The 20,629-nt window shown below is 39.1% G+C and overlaps 2 non-coding genes across 2 annotated transcripts; one reads left to right on the top strand and one right to left on the bottom strand.

Moving 5' to 3' along the window:
- Positions 1-9,391: 9,391 nt before the first annotated feature.
- On the top strand, positions 9,392-9,499 carry LOC130938260 (small nucleolar RNA R71). Its single transcript, XR_009069432.1, has one exon. It is a non-coding gene; the product is annotated as a small nucleolar RNA R71 (small nucleolar RNA).
- Positions 9,500-19,668: 10,169 nt separating this feature from the next.
- On the bottom strand, positions 19,669-19,776 carry LOC130937874 (small nucleolar RNA R71). The gene has a single exon (XR_009069067.1). It is a non-coding gene; the product is annotated as a small nucleolar RNA R71 (small nucleolar RNA).
- Between the last annotated feature and the right edge of the window lie 853 nt (positions 19,777-20,629).

Genomic DNA, 20,629 nt, shown 5'->3' on the forward strand with positions numbered 1-20,629 from the left:
TACACCTAACTAAAGTTGCTTGATCCATCAATCCTCGTGGGATCGACCTCACTCATGTGAGTTTTACTACTTGATGCGACCCGGTACACTTGCCGGTGAGTTTGTGTGGAATCTAATTTTCACCCATGAAGTTTTTGGTGCCGTTGCCGGGGATTGATATAGATCGACAATGATTAAGTGGGTGATAAGTCTAGATTAAGCATTTTTCTTTGTTTTTGTCATTTAAGTTCTATTTAATTTTCCATTTTCTGTTGATACTAAGGTGCTTGTATTTTTGTCTCACTAAGAAATCCTCATCTAAGACATGAATTTCAATTTTCATTGGTGATTGTGTTTTTACAAAATTCAAATAGAGTTTTCCTCATCTTTTGATCAAGCAAATTTCATGGGATATTGCCCACTATCACAATGTGATTCAAGTTATTATTCTAATGCTGGCTGGGAATATCACCAAGAAATGACAGATTATGAGCAATCCAACTAGTGGGGCTATGCTCCAGAGCTACAAAATGATCAAGCAAATCACATGAGATATTATCTAGAACCACAAAATTATTTATATCATTATCCTCATGGTGTCTGGGAATATCAACAAAAGTGTGAACAATCAAGTGAAATAGGATGTTGTCCAGCACCACAATATGATTCATGTCATGATCCTAATGGTGGATGGGAATATCAACAAAGAATGAGAGAGTATGAACAATCAAGTGAAACGAACTACGTCCTAGAGCTACAAAGTGACTCATATTGTTATGACACGGACATACATTATGGCTGGGAAGGGAACTCAAATGCTTCATATTCTGTTCATCAAGAAACATCATCATTTGATTGTGCTGTGAATACATACATGGAAGATTGCCCCCCAGGGCCACAAAATGATCCATACATTGATGAAAACAACAACTACTCAAGTTGTGGGTGGGATGATCAAAACCAAACAGCATTCAATAGTCCATACTCCACCTATTAAAAGCCATCATCACTTGAGCATACCTTCAATTCATTTGTGCAAAATTGTCCAACCTCACGTCTCAGTTTCCCACTTGAAAATTCTTCCTCACTTGATTTTGCCTCAACACAAAATTCTCCCCAAGATCCATATAACTCATTTCACCACCCACAAAATTCATTTCATAACTCACAAGACTCATTCCATACCCCTCAAAACAACTTCACCACAACAGATCCAATTCCACAAAATTACTCTCAACCTTTATCCCTTGAGCTAGCAGTAGAGGATCACCTTTAAAAGTCCAGAGAATTATTAGAAAGTCAAGAATAATCCTGGAGAGAATAAAAAATCCTTTTCAAGAAGATGGATGAGCACTTAGAGCAAATGAGGAGAAACTTAGAACTGCTAAGCAAGGAAGATGAAGACCAATCTGTGGGTGTAAATGAGGAAGTGGAAGAGCAAGATGAAGAGGCCCTTGTATCAAGTGAAATTTCAATGAAGAATGAGATGGTGGAGGTGTATGGGCCAAGGATTTTATATCCACATAGGCCACTTGAAATGACAAAGGAACATGAAAACTCACAACCCCCACAAACTTCCCTGAACTAAAGACTCTTAACACTTGAATCCGTGATTGAAAGATATAAAGAGGAGATGAAGAAATCTTGGGAAGAACAACAAACCTCCTCCGTAAAAGTGCTATTAAATCAAATGTTGAGTGCAAAGGAGGAAGTGGAAGAACAAGGAAAAGAGGCCCCAATACCAAATGAAACTTCAATGGAAAAGGAGGTTGTGGAGGTATTTGAACCTGTGGCTCCGTATTTACAGAAGCTAATTGAGGTGATAGAGGAACATGAAACTTTACCCCCAAAGGACTCAATGGAGTATCATGTAGAAGAAGGGAAGGAAGCCAATCAAGGAAGTTCACACTCAATTGAAGCAAAGAGCTACATGGATGAATGGCTCATTGAACCACCAATTCAAGAGGCTTTTGGTGAAGACACTCCAACAATCACACAATTACCAAGTCTTGGAATCAAAGAAGTGAAGGTAACTGACAAGAGCACCAAATAGAGGATTATGACCAAGCTACAAAGGATAACATTCATGAAGAAAAAAAGGTTAACCGCAAACAATCCCACCTTTGAACCACCAGCAAGCAAGTTTAATCAAGCAAATAACCAAAGGAAGCTTGCTGGGAAGAAGCTAAGAAAGGGGGCACTGACTAGCTCTTCCTTCTACCAGAGGTCATTCCTCTTAACAAACTGGAAGAAGAGGAAGAAAGTTGAGAACAACATGTCAAGCTAATGACACTAAAAGAGTGCTTGTTGGAGGCAACCCAACCATAGGTAACATTTCCTTCTTTTACTTTGTCTATTTCCAATAATTAGGTATATGATTACATTCTAAGTTTGGTGTTGCCCTGCAACAATCTGTTTTAATCTTTCTGGACACTTGCATCAATTTCAAGAGAAAGTGTCACACTAAGTTTCTAAGTTTGGTGTGCCACTTATAATTTTTATGCAATGAATCCAGCAACACCACTTGTTTGTATAATCATACTACCTTTACAGTATTATCTCTCTTCTGATGTGACACTTCTTCTTTTTTTCTTTATTCTAGTCATTCCTTTACTTTTAATACTTTCTTTTAGTTTGCTACTTAACTATTTTTGTTAATACTTCACTAAGAAATCCTTACACATGACAAAGTCTTTACCTGGTGATTGTGTATTAGCATGGAACAGTTTCCTTTGTTTAGTTTTAGTTCAAATAAATTGACATGTGATTGCATTTTAAGTTTGGTGTTGCTATGCAACAAAAATTTGTTTCCAGTCTTTACTGGATACTTGAATCAATTCCAAGTGAAAGTGTCACACTAAGTTTGGTGTGCCGCTTATATTTTATGCAATGTATCATGCACACATTCTTATTTTTGCAATCACAATGTCTCTGTTTCCTGTGCCTTCATTGTTATTTTTTTTATTTTGCTTGCTTAAACACATGTACTACTGACAATTTATTATTTAAGACACTCATGAACCATCATAGACCCCATCACCACAGATTTAATTATTTCTTGAAGATAAGTGGTGCGCGAAATTGTGAACTATACTTTTTCACAACTCTCATAATCCCTGGTAATGGCTCCAAAAACTTGGTGCGCTCAATACCATGGCATTACACAACTTCGCACAACTAACCAGCAAGTGCACTGGGTCGTCCAAGTAATAAACCTTACGTGAGTAAGGGTCGATCCCACGGAGATTGTTAGTATTGAAGCAAGCTATGGTCATCTTGTAAATCTTAGTCAGGCAAACTCAGATATATATGGTGATGAACGAAAATAACATAAAAGATAAAGATAGTGATACTTATGTAACTCATTGGTAGGAACTTCAGATAAGCGCATGAAGATGCCTTCCCTTCCGTCTCTCTGCTTTCCTACTGTCTTCATCCAACCCTTCTTACTCCTTTCCATGGCAAGCTCGTATAGGGTCTCACTGTTGTCAGCAGCTACCTCCCATCCTCGCAGTGAAAGCTAATGCTCAATACTCTGTCACAGTACGGCCAATCACCGGTTCGGTTCCCTCCCCTACCGGAATAGAATAACTCTTTTGCGTCTGTCACTAACGCCCAGTAGGTTACAGGTTTGAAGCACGTCACAGTCATTCAGTCATTGGATCCTACTCAGAATACCACAGACAAGGTTAGACCTTCCGGATTCTCTTGAATGCTGCCATCAGTTCTTGCCTATACCACGAAGACTCTGATCTCACGGAATGGCTGGCTCGTTTGTCAGGCGAGCACTCGGTTGTCAGGCGATCAACCATGCATCGTGCAATCAGGAATCCAAGAGATATTCACTAAGCCTCAGATGCTTGTAGAACAAGAATGGTTGTCAGTCACCTTGTTCATGGGTGAGAATGGTGATGGGCGTCAATCATCACCTTCATCATGTTGAAGAACAAGTGATATCTTGGTAAAAGAACAAGTGGAATTGAATGGAAGAACAATAGTAATTGCATTAATACTCGAGGTACAGCAGAGCTCCACACCTTAATCTATGGTGTGTAGAAACTCCACCGTTGAAAATACATAAGCATAAGGTCTAGGCATGGCCGAATGGCCAGCCTCCCAATGATCTAAGAACTAAAATGTCCAAAGATGATCTAGAGATCTAAAAGTGATCAAAAGATTTTTTTATACAATAGTAAAAGGTTCTACTTATAAGAAACTAGTAGCCTAGGGTGTACAGAAATGAGTAAATGACATAAAAATCCTCTTCCGGGCCCACTTGGTGTGTGCTTGGGCTGAGCAATGAAGCAATTTTGTGTAGAGACTCTTCTTGGAGTTAAACGCCAGCTTTGGTGCCAGTTTGGGCGTTTAACTCCCATTTGGGTGCCAGTTCCAGCGTTTAACGCTGGGATTTCTTGAGGTGACTTTGAACGCCGGTTTGGGCCATCAAATCTTGGGCAAAGTATGGACTATTATATATTGCTGGAAAGCCCAGGATGTCTACTTTCCAACGCCGTTGAGAGCGCGCCAATTGGGCTTCTGTAGCTCCAGAAAATCCACTTCGAGTGCAGGGAGGTCAGAATCCAACAGCATCTGCAGTCCTTTTGAGTCTCAGAATCAGATTTTTGCTCAGGTCCCTCAATTTCAGCCAGAAAATACCTGAAATCACAGAAAAACACACAAACTCATAGTAAAGTCCAGAAAAGTGAATTTTAACTAAAAACTAATAAAAATATACTAAAAACTAACTAGATCATACTAAAAACATACTAAAAACAATGCCAAAAAGTATACAAATTATCCGCTCATCACAACACCAAACTTAAATTGTTGCTTGTCCTCAAGCAACTGAAAATCAAATAAGACAAAAAGAAGAGAATATGCAATGAATTCCAAAAACATCTGTGAAGATCAGTATTAATTAGATGAGCGGGGCTTTTACTTTTTGCCTCTGAACAGTTTTGGCATCTCACTCTATCCCTTGTAATTCAGAATGATTGGCTTCTTTAGGAACTCAGAATCCAGATAGTGTTAGTGATTCTCCTAGTAAAGTATGATGATTCTTGAACATAGCTATTTATTGAGTCTTGGCTGTGGCCCAAAGCACTCTGTCTTCCAGTATTACCACCGGATACATACATGCCACAGACACATAATTGGGTGAACCTTTTTAGATTGTGACTCAGCTTTGCTAAAGTCCCCAATTAGAGGTGTCCAGGGTTCTTAAGCACACTCTTATTTGCCTTGGATCACAACTTTATTCTTTCTTTTTCTTTCTTTTTCTCTTTCTTTTTTTTTCGGTTTTTTTTTTTTTCATTTGCTTTTTTTTTTCGTTTTTGCAATGCTTTTTCTTGCTTCAAGAATCATTTTATTGATTTTTCAGATCCTCAGTAACATGTCTCCTTTTTCATCATTCTTTCAAGAGCCAACATTCATGAACCACAAATTCAAAAGACATATGCACTGTTTAAGCATACATTCAGAGAACAAAAATATTGCCACCACATCAAAATAATTAAACTATTATAAAATTCAAAATTCATGCAATTCTTTCCTTTTCAATTAAGCACGTTGTTATTAAGAGAGGTGATGGATTCATAGGACATTCATAACTTTAAGGCATAGACACTAAGATACTAATGATCATAAGACACAAACATGGATAAACATAAGCATTAAAATTCGAAAAACAGAAGAACAAATAACAAGGAAATCAAAGAACGGGTCCACCTTAGTGATGGCGGCTCTTTCTTCCTCTTGAAGATCCTATGGAGTGTTTGAGCTCCTCAATGTCTCTTCCTTGTCTTTGTTGCTCCTCCCTCATGATTCTTTGATCTTCTCTAATTTCATGAAGGATGATGGAGTGTTCTTGATGCTCCACCCTCAGTTGTCCCATGTTGGAACTTAGTTCTCCTAGGGAGGTGTTTAGTTGCTCCCAATAGTTTTGTGGAGGAAAATTCATCCCTTGAGGAATCTTAGGGATCTCATGATGAGTGAGATCTCTTGTGTACTCCATCCTTTTCTTGGTGATGGGCTTGTCCTCATCAATGGGAATGTCTCCCTCTATGTCAACTCCAACTGAATAACAGAGGTGACAAATGAGATGAGGAAAGGCTAACCTTGCCAAGGTGGAGGTCTTGTCCGCCACCTTATAGAGTTCTTGGGCTATAACCTCATGAACCTCTATTTCTTCTCCAATCATGATACTATGGATCATGATGGCCCGGTCTATGGTAACTTCGGACCGGTTGCTAGTGGGGATGATTGAGCGTTGTATGAACTCTAACCATCCTCTAGCCACGGGCTTGAGGTCATGCCTTATCAATTGGACCGGCTTTCCTCTTGAATCTTGCTTCCATTGTGCGCCCTCTTCACATATGGTTGTGAGGACTTGGTCCAACCTTTGATCAAAGTTGACCCTTCTAGTGTAAGGATGCTCATCTCCTTGCATCATAGGCAAGTTGAACGCCACCCTCACACTCTCCGGACTAAAATCCAAGTATTTCCCCCGAACCATAGTGAGATAATTCTTTGGATTCGGGTTCACACTTTGGTCATGGTTCTTTGTGATCCATGCATTGGCATAGAACTCTTGAACCATCAAGATTCCGACTTGTTGAATGGGGTTGGTAAGAACTTCCCAACCTCTTCTTCGGATCTCATGGCGGATCTCCGGATATTCACCCTTTTTGAGTGAAAAGGGGACTTCGGGGATCACCTTCTTCAAGGCCACAACTTCGTAGAAGTGGTCTTGATGCACCCTTGAGAGGAATCTATCCATCTCCCATGACTCGGAGGTGGAAGCTTTTGCCTTCCCTTTCCTCTTTTTAGAGGTTTCTCCGGCCTTGGATGCCATAAATGGTTATGGAAAAACGAAAAAGCAACGCTTTTACCACACCAAACTTAAAATGTTTGCTCGTCCTCGAGCAAAAGAAGAAAGAAGAGAGTAGAAGAAGAAGAAATGAGGAAGAAGGGAGATGGTAGTGGTTTCGGCCAAAGAGGGGGAGAAGTGGTGTTTAGGTTGTGTGAAATTGAAGAGTTGAAGAAGGGTATTTATAGGAGAGAGGGGGGCAAAGGTTCGGCCATTATGGGTGGGTTTGGGAGGGAAAGTGGTTTGAATTTGAAGGGTGAGGTTGGTGGGGATTTATGAAGGATGGATGTGAATGGTGAAGAGAAAGATGGGATTTGATAGGTGAAGGGTTTTTGGGGAAGAGGTGTTGAGGTGATTGGTGAATGGGGGAAGAAGAGAGAGAGTGATGGTAGGGTCCTGTGGGGTCCACAGATCCTGTAGTGTCAAGGAAAAGTCATCCCTGCACCAAATGTTGCTCAAAATCACGTTTTGAGCCATTTCTGGCGTTAAACGCCGGGCTGGTGCCCATTCTTGGCGTTTAACGCCAGGTTCTTGCCCTTTACTGGCGTTTAACGCCAGTCTGGTGCCCCTTTCTGGCGTTAAACGCCCAGAAGGGTGCCAGACTGGGCGTTAAACGCCCAACAGCTAGCATTACTGGCGTTTGAACGCCAGCTTCTTCTCCTCCAGGGTGTGCTGTTTTTCTTCCTGTTTTTCATTCTGTTTTTGCTTTTTTCATTGTTTTGTGACTTCTTATGATCATCAACCTACAAAAAAGATAAAATAACAAAAGAAAATAATTAATTATAAAACATTGGGTTGCCTCCCAACAAGCGCTTCTTTAATGTCATTAGCTTGACAGAGGACTCTCATGGAGCCTCAGAAATGCTCAGAACCGTGTTGAACCCTCCCAACACCAAACTTAGAGTTTGAATGTGGGGTTTCAACACCAAACTTAGAGTTTGGTTGTAGCCTCCCAACACCAAACTTAGAGTTTGACTGTGGGGGCTCTGTTTGGCTCTGTTTTGAGAGAAGCTCTTCATGCTTCCTCTCCATGATGACAGAGGGATGTCCTTGGGCCTTAAACACCAAGGATTTTTCATTCACTTGAATGATTAACTTTCCTCTGTCAACATCAATCACAGCCTTTGCTGTGGCTAGGAAGGGTCTGCCAAGGATGATGGATTCATCCATGCACTTCCCAGTCTCTAGGACTATGAAGTCAGTAGGGATGTAATGGTCTTCAATCTTCACCAAAACATTCTCTACAAGTCCATGAGCTTGTTTTCTTGAGTTGTCTGCCATCTCTAATGAGATTCTTGCAGCTTGCACCTCAAAGATCCCTAATTTCTCCATTACAGAGAGGGGCATGAGGTTTACACTTGACCCTAAGTCACACAAGGCCTTCTTGAAGGTCATGGTGCCTATGGTACAAGGTATAGAAAACTTCCCAGGATCCTGCCTCTTTTGAGGCAGTTTCTGCCTAGACAAGTCATCCAGTTCTTTGGTGAGCAAGGGTGGTTCATCCTCCCAAGTCTCATTTCCAAATAACTTGTCATTCAGTTTCATGATTGCTCCAAGGTATTTAGCAACTTGCTCTTCAGTAACATACTCATCCTCTTCAGAGGAAGAATACTCATCAGAGCTCATGAATGGCAGAAGTAAGTCCAATGGAATCTCTATGGTCTCATTTTGAGCCTCAGATTCCCAAGGTTCCTCATTGAGGAACTCAGAGGAGATTGGTGCACGCCCATTGAGGTCTTCCTCAGTGGCGTCCACCTCCTCTCTTTCCTCCCAGAATTCGGCCATGGTTATGGCTTTGCACTCTCCTTTTGGATTTTCTTCTGTATTACTTGGGAGAGTACTAGGAGGGAGTTAAGTAACTTTCTTGCTCAGCTGACCAACTTGTCCTTCCAAATTTCTGATGGAGGACCTTGTTTCACTCATGAAACTTTGAGTGGTCTTTATTAGATCAGAGACCATTGTTGCTAAGTCAGAAGTATTCTGCTTAGAACTCTCTGTCTGTTGCTGAGGAGATGATGGAAAAGGCTTGCCATTGCTAAACCTGTTTCTTCCACCATTATTGTTATTGAAACCTTGTTGAGGTCTCTCTTGATTCTTCCATGAGAGATTTGGGTGATTTCTCCATGAAAAATTGTAGGTATTTCCATAGGGTTCTCCTAGGTAATTCACCTCTTCCATGGAAGGGTTCTCAAGATCATAAGCTTCTTCCTCAGATGAAGCTTCCTTAGTACTGCCAGGTGCATTTTGCATTCCAGACAGACTTTGAGAAATCAAATTGACTTGTTGAGTCAATATCTTGTTCTGAGCCAGTATGGCATTCAAAGTGTCAATCTCAAGAACTCCTTTCTTCTGACTAGTCCCATTGTTCACAGGATTCCTTTCAGAAGTGTACATGAATTGGTTATTTGCAACCATTTCAATCAATTCTTGAGCTTCTGCAGGCGTCTTCTTCAGATGAAGAGATCCTCCAGCAGAGCTATCCAAGGACATCTTAGATAGTTCAGAGAGACCATCATAGAAAATTCCTATGATGCTCCATTCAGAAAGCATGTCTGAAGGACATCTTCTGATTAATTGTTTGTATCTTTCCCAAGCTTCATAGAGGGATTCTCCATCCTTCTGTCTGAAGGTTTGGACTTCCACTCTAAGCTTACTCCATCTTTGTGGTGGAAAGAACTTTGCCAAGAAGGCATTGACTAGCTTTTCCCAAGAGTCCAGGCTTTCTTTAGGTTGAGAATCCAACCATATTCTAGCTCTGTCTCTTACAGCAAAAGGGAATAGCATCAGTCTATAGACCTCAGGGTTAACCCCATTAGTCTTGACTGTGTCACAGATTTGCAAGAATTCAGCTAAAAACTGATGAGGATCTTCCATTGGAAGTCCATGGAACTTGCAATTCTGTTGCATTAGAGAAACTAATTGAGGCTTAAGCTCAAAGATGTTTGCTCCAATGGCAGGGATAGAGATGCTTCTCCCATAGAAATCAGGAGTAGGTGTAGTAAAGTCACCCAGCACCTTCCTTGCATTGTTGGCATTGTTGTTGTTTTCGGCTGCCATGGGTTCTTCTTCTTTGAAGAATTCGGTCAGGTCCTCTAAAGAGAGTTGTGCTTTGGCTTCTCTTAGCTTTCTCTTCAAGGTCCTTTCGGGTTCAGGATCAGCTTCAACAAGAATGCCTTTGTCTCTGCTCCTGCTCATATGAAAGAGAAGAGAAAAAGAAAATGTGGAATCCTCTATGTCACAGTATAAGGATTCCTTGAAATGTCAGAGGAAAAGAGAAATAGAAAGAAGAAGGAGAAGAAGAATTCGAACTTTAATTAGATAAGGTTCGAATTGTGCATTAAGAAGGAGTAGTACTCCATAAATAGAGGGATGTGGGAAGGAGGGAAGAGAATTTTCGAAAATTCAATTAAAAAGATGTTGATAATTTTCGAAAATTGAAAGTGGAAAAGAAATCAAGTGATTTTTGAAAAAGATTTTTAAAAATTAGAAGTCAAAGAGATTTGATTGAAACTATTTTGAAAAAGATGTGGTTAAAAAGATTTGATTGAAAAGTTATGGTTTTAAAAAGATGTGATTGAGAAGATATGATTTGAAAACCATTTTAAAAGATATGATTTGAAAACAATTTGAAAAGATATGATTTTGAAAACAAATGACTTGCCTAACAAGAAAAGATATGATTCAAACATAAAACCTTTCTCAACAGAAAAGGCAACAAATTTGAGATGTTCAATCAAATCATTAATTGTTAGTAAGTATCTTTGAAAAAGGAAAGAAATTGATTTTGAAAATATTTGATTGAAAAGAATTGATTTGAAAAAGATTTGATTTTGGAAAACTTGAAAAAAATTGATTTGAAAACAAAATCTTCCCCCTAGCACCATCCTGGCGTTAAACGCCCAGAATGGTATACATTCTGGCGTTTAACGCCCAAAATGCTACCTTTTTGGGCGTTAAACGCCCAACCAGGTACCCTGGCTGGCGTTTAAACGCCAGTCTGCCTTATTCACTGGGCATTTCTGAATGCTCAGCTTTTTCTGTATAATTCCTCTGCAGTGTGTTCTGAATCTTCAATCCCTTGTATCATTGACTTGAAAAGACACAAATTAAAAATATTTTTGGATTTTTTATAATAAAATGCAACAAGAATCAAATAACAATGCATGCAAGACACCAAACTTAGCAGTTTGTATACTACTGACACTAATGAACTGAAAATGCATATGAGACACACAAAATACTCAAGTCAATAGAATTCAAAGATCAGAGCAAGTGAATCATCAAGAACATCTTGAAGATCACTAAGACATATGAATGCATGCAATTGACACCAAACTTAGGATGAGACACTAGACTCAAACAAGAAATATTTTTGAATTTTATGGTTTTGCAAAATTTTTTTTGTATTTTCGAAAATTAAGTGGAAAAAAAGTATCAAAATTCTTAATGAGAATTCCAGGAATCAGTGCAATGCTAGTCTAAGACTCCGGTCCAGGAATTAGACATGGCTTCACAGCCAGCCAAGCTTTCAAAGAAAGCTTCGGTCCAAAACACTAGACATGACCAAAGGTCAGCCAAGCCTTAGCAAATCATTGCTCCAAAAGCAAGATTGATACAAAATCAACAAGCTCTTGTGGTGATAAGTTGAAACCTCGGTCCAATCAGATTAGACATGGCTTCTCAGCCAGCCAGATTTCAACAAATCATCATGAAACTCTAGAATTCATCTTCAAGAATTTCGAAAAAAAATACCTAATCTAAGCAACAAGATGAACCGTCAGTTGTCCAGCCTAAACAATCCCGGGCAATAACACCAAAAATTTGATGTTGTTGCCGGATCTTGGCACTGATGTTACCAAAGGCTTGCTCAAAACTGGAACAATCCCCGGCAACGGCGCCAAAAACTTGGTGCGCGAAATTGTGAACTATACTTTTTCACAACTCTCATAATCCCTGGTAATGGCTCCAAAAACTTGGTGCGCTCAATACCATGGCATTACACAACTTCGCACAACTAACCAGCAAGTGCACTGGGTCGTCCAAGTAATAAACCTTACGTGAGTAAGGGTCGATCCCACGGAGATTGTTAGTATTGAAGCAAGCTATGGTCATCTTGTAAATCTTAGTCAGGCAAACTCAGATATATATGGTGATGAACGAAAATAACATAAAAGATAAAGATAGTGATACTTATGTAACTCATTGGTAGGAACTTCAGATAAGCGCATGAAGATGCCTTCCCTTCCGTCTCTCTGCTTTCCTACTGTCTTCATCCAACCCTTCTTACTCCTTTCCATGGCAAGCTCGTATAGGGTCTCACTGTTGTCAGCAGCTACCTCCCATCCTCGCAGTGAAAGCTAATGCTCAATACTCTGTCACAGTACGGCCAATCACCGGTTCGGTTCCCTCCCCTACCGGAATAGAATAACTCTTTTGCGTCTGTCACTAACGCCCAGTAGGTTACAGGTTTGAAGCACGTCACAGTCATTCAGTCATTGGATCCTACTCAGAATACCACAGACAAGGTTAGACCTTCCGGATTCTCTTGAATGCTGCCATCAGTTCTTGCCTATACCACGAAGACTCTGATCTCACGGAATGGCTGGCTCGTTTGTCAGGCGAGCACTCGGTTGTCAGGCGATCAACCATGCATCGTGCAATCAGGAATCCAAGAGATATTCACTAAGCCTCAGATGCTTATAGAACAAGAATGGTTGTCAGTCACCTTGTTCATGGGTGAGAATGGTGATGGGCGTCAATCATCACCTTCATCATGTTGAAGAACAAGTGATATCTTGGTAAAAGAACAAGTGGAATTGAATGGAAGAACAATAGTAATTGCATTAATACTCGAGGTACAGCAGAGCTCCACACCTTAATCTATGGTGTGTAGAAACTCCACCGTTGAAAATACATAAGCATAAGGTCTAGGCATGGCCGAATGGCCAGCCTCCCAATGATCTAAGAACTAAAATGTCCAAAGATGATCTAGAGATCTAAAAGTGATCAAAAGATTTTTTTTATACAATAGTAAAAGGTCCTACTTATAAGAAACTAGTAGCCTAGGGTGTACAGAAATGAGTAAATGACATAAAAATCCTCTTCCGGGCCCACTTGGTGTGTGCTTGGGCTGAGCAATGAAGCAATTTTGTGTAGAGACTCTTCTTGGAGTTAAACGCCAGCTTTGGTGCCAGTTTGGGCGTTTAACTCCCATTTGGGTGCTAGTTCCAGCGTTTAACGCTGGGATTTCTTGAGGTGACTTTGAACGCCGGTTTGGGCCATCAAATCTTGGGCAAAGTATGGACTATTATATATTGCGGGAAAGCCCAGGATGTCTACTTTCCAACGCCGTTGAGAGCGCGCCAATTGGGCTTCTGTAGCTCCAGAAAATCCACTTCGAGTGCAGGGAGGTCAGAATCCAACAGCATCTGCAGTCCTTTTGAGTCTCAGAATCAGATTTTTGCTCAGGTCCCTCAATTTCAGCCAGAAAATACCTGAAATCACAGAAAAACACACAAACTCATAGTAAAGTCCAGAAAAGTGAATTTTAACTAAAAAATAATAAAAATATACTAAAAACTAACTAGATCATACTAAAAACATACTAAAAACAATGCCAAAAAGTATACAAATTATCCGCTCATCAATAAGCAAGCATTCTAAGTTTGGTATGGGAAAGGGAAGAATTAAAAGAAAAGGACATCAACACTGAAGATGAACTACAAGTTAGTAACACTCTTTTTACCTCCTACTTATTTCCAGCATTTTAAATTGCATGATTGTCTTCTCTCTTCTCTGTATGCATGTGTATTGTGAATAAGCCTAGTTTGATTGCTAGATTGTAACATGTTTCTGTGACATTATGACTACCAACTTGAGTTTTGTGAGTTCAAAAGTAATTAAGTATCATGATCATAAACAAACAAGGTAATTAAAGAAGAACTTAGCATGGGCATACAAGTATTGGAAGGCTAGTAAGTTTAATTGTTGTTCAGTTGCATTGAAATTTAATTAATTGAAGTTTTCATCTAGGACATTTTATGAAATTTTTGAAATCATGAAAACCCTAAAGAAGCAAATACAGTTAAGGCAAGAAAAAGAAAAGGGAAAGAATGAGAAAGTTGAAGGCTCTGAGTACCAATGACAATTCAGTTGTTAAGTACTTGTGGTGTTTATGTATCAGGCAAAAAGCTTGAAAACAAAACACTTAGAAGTCAAGGCTAGGCTCAAGTGCAAAAGCACTCCCTCAAAGCTCAAGGCTCTGAGCATCAATGATTAGAGAGTAAAGAAAAGAAACAAATAAAGAAGTCCTCTAATTAAATGCTTGTGGTGCTTATGTATCAAGTGGTAATACTTGAAAATAAAGCATTTAGAGTCGTAGCTTTGTTTTCAACTCATGGTGCAAAGCACCCAAAAGGAGAAGCTAAGAAAAGAATGAAAAGCTTGCTTCAAGGAAGAAATATAAAGAAAAGATTTCAAAAAATGAGCTAAATAGAAACATCAATCATTTGAATTTCTTTTGTGATTGATGCATGGTTAGAAAACTAGCCAACCATGAACATAAAAATTGCTAATTCTTCTCACCTTGGGTTGTTAAAAAGAATTTCATGATTCTTTGCTTGCTTGGGGACAAGCAAGATTTAAGTTTGGTGTTGTGATGACACGTCATTTTGTACAAGTTTTACTAGCAATTTTTATCTATTTTTACTTGGTTTTCATACATTTCTAGGCAATAAGTAAGTGCTTGGATGAGAAATTTCATGTTTATCTTGACTCAATCAAACATTGTTGATTTTATACAAAATCATGATATTTATGCACAATTTAGTAATTATTATGAATGATAAAAAACCTTATGATTTTGGTGAGAATTTGATGGCATGTTTGATTGATGACAAGTGAAGAAATGAGAGGAAAAAACAAAGAAGGAAGAAGTGCAGGAGAACGCTATGTTCATTTTATGAACGCTATGTTCACAAGTGACGCACACACGTACAAGGCGCTTATGCGCAGGATGACACTTTTGGAGATCCACGCGTACGCATGCATGGCGCATACGCGTAGAAGGAGGATCAACGTTCGCCAGCAATGAACGCTACATTCACTTCGAATGAGCGCCTGTGATGCTTTTGAAAATTTTATTTGAAATTTAGCCATCGACGCGTAGGCGTGCATCACGCGTATGCGTGGATGTGATTTTTGGGAACAAGCCCGCATACACATAGGTTGAGCAGCAGCGTGGATTTGACATTTTGCAATCCACGCATACGCATGGGTGATGCATACGCGTGGAAGGAGCGTTCATTTCGCGAACGCTATGCTCTCAAAGCGAACACTGCAAGGGACGCGTACGCGTGGGTGATGCGTACGCGTCGATGAGCCAAAACACCAGGGATGCGCAAGCGTATAGCATGCATATGCGTGGGTGCCCAAAGACTTCGTTCTCCAAATAAATGCTATGCTCTCTTGGAAGTGAATTTCTGCTCAAATTAACTTCATTCCAAGTCCATTTGAACTACAAGCAAGCAAGCCCACTCCTATCACTCAATGAAGACCACAAGGATCATCTAGAATAGGAATTTTATTTAATTGTAATTTGTTTTCAATTTCATTTCAATTTGTAAGTTATGAAAGCCTATATAAAGGCATCAGTTTCATTTTATTAAGGAGGTTTCAGCAGGATTGAGAAGGTTGCATTAGGAGTAGTAGTAGCAGTAGGAGTTGGAGTAGGAGTAGAATAGAATACACTTTTTCTTTTGCTGCAATTTTATATTCCAACTATATTGAATTCAGTTGACCTTAATTGCAATTTTGATTTCCTGTAACTCTACTACAATTTTCATTTCTGTCAATTTTACCTTTTTGTTCCTATTGCTTTCAATTTACTTTCATGCAATTTTAAGCTTCTGCAATTGTTTTGAGAGGTATGATCCATTTAAGCCCACTTCATTAGGGGAGGAACTCTATAATAATTCAAATGATTGAGTGAACTTCTTCTTCTCCTCAATTCATTTGTGTAGCTATTGGATATCCTCTGTTTTGATTGAGATTCATTCACTCCGGAAGGGGGTTTGAATCTGTGAATGCTTGTGTGAGCCTGATGAGCGGATAATTTATACGCTTTTTGGCATTGTTTTTAGTATGTTTTTAGTATGTTTTAATTAGTTTTTATTATATTTTTATTAGTTTTCATTTAAAATTCACTTTTCTGGACTTACTATGAGTTTGTGTGTTTTTAGGTGATTTCAGGTAATTTCTGGCTGAAATTGAGGGACCTGAGCAAAAATCTGATTCAGAGGCTGAAAAGGACTGCAGATGCTGTTGGATTCTGACCTCCCTGCACTCGAAGTGGATTTTCTGGAGCTACAAAGACTCAATTGGTGCGCTCTCAATTGCGTTGGAAAGTAGACATCCTGGGCTTTCCAGCAATATATAATAGTCCATACTTTGTCCGAGATTTGATGGCCCAAACCGGCGTTCCAAATCAGCTCAAGATTGCCCGGCGTTAAACGCCGGAACTGGCACAAAAGTGTGAGTTAAACGCCCAAACTAGCACAAAAGCTGGCGTTTAACTCCAAGAAAAGTCTCTACACATGAAAGCTTCAATGCTCAGCCCAAGCACACACCAAGTGCGCCCGGAAGTGAATTTTTACGTCATTTACTAATTTTTTGTAAATCCTAAGCTACTAGTTCTCTATAAATAGGACCTTTTCCTATGGTATTTTCATCTTGGTTCTTCTGGTTCCCTCTCTGGGGCCGAAGCCAATGATCACCATTATCACTTATGTATTTTCAACGGTGGAGTTTCTACACACCATAGATTAAGGTGTGGAGCTCTGTTGTACCTCGAGTATTAATGCAATTACTATTGTTCTTCTATTCAATTAAGCTTATTCTTGTTCTAAGATATTCATTCGCACCCAAGAACATGATGAATGTGATGATTATGTGATGCTCATCATCATTCTCACTTATGAACGCGTGCTTGATAACCACTTCCGTTCTACATGCAAACAAGGCTTGAATGTGTATCTCTTGGATTCCTTAATCAGAATCTTCGTGGTATAAGCTAGAATTGATGGCGGCATTCTTGAGAATCCGGAAAGTCTAAACCTTGTCTGTGGTATTCCGAGTAGGATTCAAGGATTGAATGACTGTGACGAGCTTCAAACTCGCGATTGAGGGGCGTTAGTGACAGATGCAAAAGAATCACTGGATTCTATTCCGACATGATCGAGAACCGACAGATGAATAGCCGTGCTGTGACAAAGCGCGTTGAACATTTTCACTGAGAGGACGGGACTATAGCCATTGACAACGGTTATGCCCAACATACAGCTTGCCATGGAAAGGAGTAAGAAGGATTGGATGAAGACAGTAGGAAAGCAGAGAGACAGAAGGGACAAAGCATCTCCATACGCTTATCTGAAATTCTCACTAATGAATTACATAAGTATCTCTATCTTTATTTTATGTTTTATTTATCTTTTAATCATTAATCCTCCATAACCATTTGAATCCGCCTAACTGAGATTTACAAGATGACCATAGCTTGCTTCATACCAACAATCTCCGTGGGATCGACCCTTACTCGCGTAAGGTTTATTACTTGGATGACCCAGTGCACTTGCTGGTTAGTTTTGCGAAGTTGTGATAAAGAGTTGAGATTGCAATTGAGCGTACCATGTTGATGGCGCCATTGATGATCACAATTTCGTGCACCAAGTTTTTGGCACCGTTGCCGGGGATTGTTCGAGTTTGGACAACTGACGGTTCATCTTGTTGCTTAGATTAGGTATTTTTCTTCAGAATTTTTAAGAATGAATTCTATAGTTTCAAGGTGATGTTTTTATCATCACCAAAGCTGATTGATTCTCATCAATTTAGCTCTTGAATGTAATGTCCTGCTGAAGCTTGGCTAGCCATGTTTAATCTTTTTAGACCAAAGCTTTAGACTAACATTGCATGATTCCTAGAATTCTTATTAAAAATTTTGAATCTCTTTATTTTCTTTTCCACTCAATTTTCAAAAAATCCAAAAAACATTATAAAATCTTAAAATCAAAAAATATTTTTATGTTTCTTGTTTGAGTCTAGTGTCTAACTTTAAGTTTGGTGTCAATTGCATGTCTTTATTCTTCTAATTTTCGAAAATTACATGCATTATGTTCTTCATTGATCTTCAAGTTGTTCTTGATGATTTCCTTGCTCTGATCTTTAAATTCTCTTGTCTTGAGTGTTTTGTTGTTTCTCATATGCATTCTCAATTTGTTAGTGTCAATAGTATACAAACTTCTAAGTTTGGTGTCTTGCATGCATTGTTTATTTAATTTTAGTTTCATTTTGATTATTCCTCATTATTAAAAATTCAAAAAAATTTTTAATTTGTGTCTTTTCAAGTCAATAATACAGAGAATTGAAGATTCAGGACATACAGCAGAGGAATTACACAGAAAAAGCTGGGCGTTCAAAACGCCCAGTAAGGAAGGAAAACTGGCATTTAAACGCCAGCCAGGATACCTGGCCGGGCGTTTAACGCCCAAAAGGGTAGCATTTTGGGCGTTAAATGCCAGAATGGCATGGCACAAGAGGGAAGATTTTGTTTTTAATTCAAATTTTTTTCAAGTTTCCATAATTTTTCAAAATAAAATCTTTTTCAAATCATATCGTTTCAATCATATCTTTTCAAAATCAATTTCTTTCCATTTTCAAAAATAATTGCTAACAATTAATGATTTGATTCAAACATTTCAAGTATGTTGCCTTTTCTGTTGAGAAAGGTTTAATGTCTGAATCATATCTTTTAAATTTCTTGTTAGCCAAGTCATTAATTTTGAAAATCAAATCTTTTTAAATTGTTTTTCAATCATATCTTTTCAATCATATCTTTTTAAAACCATAACTTTTCAATCATATCTCTTCAATCGCATCTTTTTTAAAATAATTTTCAATCATATTTTATTGATTTCTACTTTCAAAAATCTTTTTCAAAAATCACTTTATTTCTTTCCCAACTTTAATTTTCGAAAATTATTCATCAAATTTTCAAAATTTCTTTTAAAATCTTTTAATTTATTTTCGAAAATTCTTCCCCTCTTCTCACATCCTTCTATTTATGGACTAACACTCCTCCTTAATGCACAATTCGAACTCTATCTCTCTTGATAAGCTCGAATTCTTCTACCTCCTCCTTCTATTCTTCTTTTCCTCTGACACCTCAAGGAATCTCTATCCTGTGACATAGAGGATTCCATACTTTCTTGTTCTCTTCTCTTTCATATGAGCAGGAGCAAAGACAAAAGCATTCTTGTTGAGGCTGACCCTGAACTTGAAAGGACCTTGAAGCGAAAGCTAAGAGAAGCTAAAGCACTACTCTCTATAGAGGACCTAACAGAAATCTTCAAACAAGAAGAAGAAATGGCAGCCAAAAATAACAACAATGCCAACAATGCAAGGAAGGTGCTGGGTGACTTTACTGCACCTACTCCCGACTTCTATGGGAGAAGCATCTCTATCCCTGTCATTGGAGCAAACAACTTTGAGCTTAAGCCTCAATTAGTTTCTCTAATGCAACAGAATTGCAAGTTTCATGGACTTCCATTGGAAGATCCTCATTAATTTTAACTGAATTCTTGCAAATCTGTGACATGGTCAAGACCAATGGGGTCGACCCTGAGGTCTACAGACTTATGCTATTCCCTTTTGCTGTAAGAGACAGAGCTAGGATATGGTTGGACTCACAACCTAAAAAAAGCCTGAACTCTTGGGAAAAGCTAGTCAATGCCTTCTTGGCAAAGTTCTTTCCACCTCAAAAATTGAGTAAGCTTAGAGTGGAAGTTCAAACCTTCAGACAGAAGGAAGGTGAATCCCTCTATGAAGCTTGGGAAAGATACAAACAATTGATCAGAAAGTGTCCTTCTGACATGCTTTCTGAATGGAGCATCAAAGGTATCTTCTATGATGGTCTATCTGAACTGTCCAAGATGTCATTGGACAGCTCTGCTGGAGGATCTCTTCATCTGAAGAAGACGCCTGTAGAAGCTCAAGAACTCATTGAAATGGTTGCAAATAACCAATTCATGTACACTTCTGAAAGGAATCCTGTGAACAATGGGACGAATCAGAAGAAAGGAGTTCTTGAGATTGATACTCTGAATGCCATATTGGCTCAGAACAAAATATTGACTCGGCAAGTCAATATGATTTCTCAAAGTCTGTCTGGAATGCAAGCTGCACCAGGCAGTACTAAGGACGCTTCATCTGAAGAAGAAGCTTATGATCCTGAGAACCCATCAATGGAAGAGGTGAATTACATGGGAGAACCCTATGGAAACACCTATAATCCTTCATGGAGAAATCATCCAAATCTCTCATGGAAGGATCAACAGAGACCTCAACAAGGTTTCAACAACAATAATGGTGGAAGAAACAGGTTTAGCAATGGCAAGCCTTTTCCATCATCTTCTCAGCAACAGACAGAGAATTCTAAGCAGAGCCACTCTGACTTAGCAACCATGGTCTCTGATCTAATCAAAACCACTCAAAGTTTCATGACTGAAACAAGGTCCTTCATTAGAATCTTGGAGGCACAAGTGGGTCAGCTGAGTAAGAAAATTACTGAACTCCCTCCTAATACTCTTCCAAGCAATACAGAAGAGAATCCAAAAGGAGAGTGTAAGGCCATCAACATGGCCGAATTTGGAGAGGAGAAAGAGGCAGTGAGCGCCACTGAGGAAGACCTCAATGGACGTCCACTGGCCTCCAATGAGTTCCCTAATGAGG

This window comes from Arachis stenosperma, chromosome 6, assembly GCF_014773155.1.
Source record: "Arachis stenosperma cultivar V10309 chromosome 6, arast.V10309.gnm1.PFL2, whole genome shotgun sequence".
In the NCBI taxonomy this organism is placed as follows: Eukaryota; Viridiplantae; Streptophyta; class Magnoliopsida; order Fabales; family Fabaceae; genus Arachis; species Arachis stenosperma.